We start from the raw sequence: 3,207 nt of genomic DNA, 5'->3' as shown, positions 1-3,207 counted from the left end.
TGCTGCCTTACATTACATTGCTTTCCACTGCGAACTTCTTAGCCTTAAACAAAGTGCAATGCAGTATGTGGTAAACTCATGCCCGTTCCTTCCAGACTGTTGGCGCTGGCACGTGTGGGTTTAGGACAGGAACCACAGCACTGAGGAAAAACTCGGGTTTCAGATCTTGGCTTCTGGGTTTCATTTACCTGCTGAATCTATTGTCTTAACAAACGCAACTGGCATTATGCACAGACACAGTTACACAACTGAGCTAACTAGCTGAGCTGTGTTTCAAGTGCTTTATGCAAGAGAGGAGATGCTCTGTGCAGATGGACATACAGAGAGGCGAGTCTCATCAGCAGCCCTCAGCACACACACATAAACACAAAAGCATGCAATAACAACTTGAGCATAAAAAAAACTCCACAGCTGACCTCATTTCACTTATTTTACTCAAACCTTTACTGTTTTAGCAAAGTAGCAGAAAACAAGTTCTCTTTTCTCGATATTACGCCATCTCAGGGCCCCTTGTTACTTCCTTCCCTTCTCGAATCTTTTTTTTCCACCCATCCTGTCTCGCCTCCTCCTTATCACATTGCTCACATTGAGCAATCAATATCTGTTATAAATAAGAAGGGAAATATTTTTTAATAAGTGGTCAATGAAAACAGCAGTCTGTCTTTTATTTTTTGCTCCTGCAATCTTTTTGTCATCGCATTTTTATTGCTGCTGCCATTAATTTGCCTTCCATCTAATTTAATCCAATCATTTGTCTTCTATGTTAACAGATTTTTCTGTTTGTTTCCCCCGTCCCTCACCCTCAATCACTTTTAATCTTTATCTACCACCAGTGCTCCTCCTCCCACTCGCTCACTTGTTCACTTCCTCTCTGCCTCTTTTATTTATTTTTTTCATTTGCTGTCGAGGCTGCAAAAGCAGAGCAGGAGGCATGCGAGTTCGATGCTCAGTTGGCATATAGATGACCCACTTCTCCTTAGCTCTCTCCTCGCTGCAGAAATGTGGGGCCCGTGTTTTTTTTATTTCACCGCTGGTGCACGCCCCCCCCCCCACACACACACACACACACACACATAAGGAAGTGGCTCTGGTCAGCTAAAGATCGACGGTCGATGAAACGATGCGTATTTAAGTGCTAATCTTTGAGAAGGGCTTTGGTGGTGAACTGAAACTGCTTGCAAAAGCGTGAAGAAACAGGCTAAATTTGGCAATAAGGGAGGAGGGGGACAGGGGTCATTTACTTATCAATGGTATCCCAAATATACTATGGGTTGTGTAGACAGTTTTTCACTTCCAGTTGTTCGAAGCATCTTGCAATTTCCTTCCGCCCCTCCCCAGTCTGTGTGTGTTCAGCGCCAACTAAAGAAATCATCTGCATTCAAGTCTGATCTGCTCGTGCATTTCACAAAGGTCACTGGGCTGCTGTTTCAGAGTCCAAGCATCATACGCTGTATACCACCAGACTTGGTCCGGTCCTTCAGTGGCCCTACATCAGCCACTTTCACTGAGAAAGCAGGCACACACAAACGTAAATAATCACGATCTGTTCCACATAGGAGTGGAGTTTAATTAAGGTGACGGGTAACATCTGCGTTTACCTCGAGCAAAGAGCAGGCGGCTGGGTGGAGGGGTGGGGAGCGGGGGACGCTGAATGTGAAGGTGACAACAAACCGGATCCAACTTAGATCTTTGCAGCAGCTTAAAAATAACGCTGGCATTTTCAGAGAACTTGGATGTCAAGTTGCTTCAGCTTGTGGCTTGTAGTGAAGGTGATGCCGCTCATGCTGCGAACCCACCGACCTCTCTCGGGCAATAAGCGGCCCGTCTGCTCCGCGGAAAGCCGCGCGATGACCGGTGGACACCGTGGATCGTACTCAAGTTGGACCACGTGTAATGTAATTAAGTGCTGACACACAGTCACTGACTTTCAGTGTGTGCGTGTGCTTTAATTCCCGCTGGGAGGATTTAGGCAAGATGAGGAGTTTCACTCGTGCTTATGCTGTTGTTGAGTCATGACCCTCCCTCTGTCTTTCTCTCTCTAGTCACCCATCTCACTCACACACATAAGCAGAGGGCAGGGAAGGTTGTGTCCTTGTCATAAAATGAGCTTGCCCTCACAAACACACAAAATCACCCCGAGGCGAAGGGACCAGCCTGGCTTGGTATCTGTTTGTCACAGCAGTGTCACATTGGCAGTGAGAACTCATTTATCAGCCCGGCACGTGGACCGTCTGAACACATGCACAAGCCATATTCAGCAGCATGCCTGTTTACTAGAAAACAGGAAATGCTTCGCAGCATGTAAACATTGTATTGTAATTGTATTGTATTAAGATCCGAGAGAATTAAAGTACTGGGCTCACCAAGTGGGTGCCTGCCAGCTATCAACAGCATTTATGTAATACTGAAGGCAAAGGGCACCAATTGTCTTCTGTGTGTGTCTCAATCTTTTGAGCTTTGTGTAGATGAAAATGTGTGTTTTGTGTTTGTGCGGAAACTTCAAAAATGCTGTATGTGCTTCCTTGACTAAGCCACAGAAAAACAAAACCACAATGTTGTACTTTTGCTGTACAAATAGTGAAAAAACAAAGGTGCCAAAATTGGACAAAGCCAAAACTATGCATTGTTTTTAGAGACATGTGAACTCAAAAAGCTCTTGGCACTTAGTGACAGACCTGTTTCTTTGGTTGTTTTTTTATTGAATGCACGTTTGTATTTCCAGAGAAACATTATGAATATAGCCATGCTAGTAGGGCTGTGCCAAGTGAGTGTTTCCTCTCCTAAACCCACACCCTTTACAGTTCCTGTGAGGACTGCTAGCTTTGTTTCATTTCCTTATTTAGTTATCTAGTGAACTAAATTCAAATTGAGTTCACACTCAGGACCACCTGCCTTCATTTTCCGGCTTTTACTTTTGGCCATACCCCACGAAAGTTAGTATTCCACAGGTGCTGCTCCATTGTGCTGTTCTCCTCGTGTCAGCGATTATAAGTCGTCATTTTAAATGTAGCCCAAAAGATAATAGGAGCAACTAAGTGTGTCCCTCCTTTCTTTTTGGTTTGTTTTCTGGAAATACAGCACTGAAACAGTTCAGGCCGAATGTGTTTTTTGGGAATTTTTTTCTGTTCCGCTTTGATTTTTACACCAATACTTGAAAATGGGTCAGTTCTGGTAAAATATTTAAAACTGTGAAAATGCACACCACTG

Source organism: Copadichromis virginalis, linkage group LG7 (assembly GCF_057382275.1).
Source record: "Copadichromis virginalis isolate Kocher_CV1m ecotype Utaka linkage group LG7, C_Virginalis_male_GT1.1, whole genome shotgun sequence".
NCBI classification, from domain to species: Eukaryota; Metazoa; Chordata; class Actinopteri; order Cichliformes; family Cichlidae; genus Copadichromis; species Copadichromis virginalis.
The sequence above is the reverse complement of the archived record's forward strand: the minus strand, read 5'-3'. Positions refer to the sequence as shown.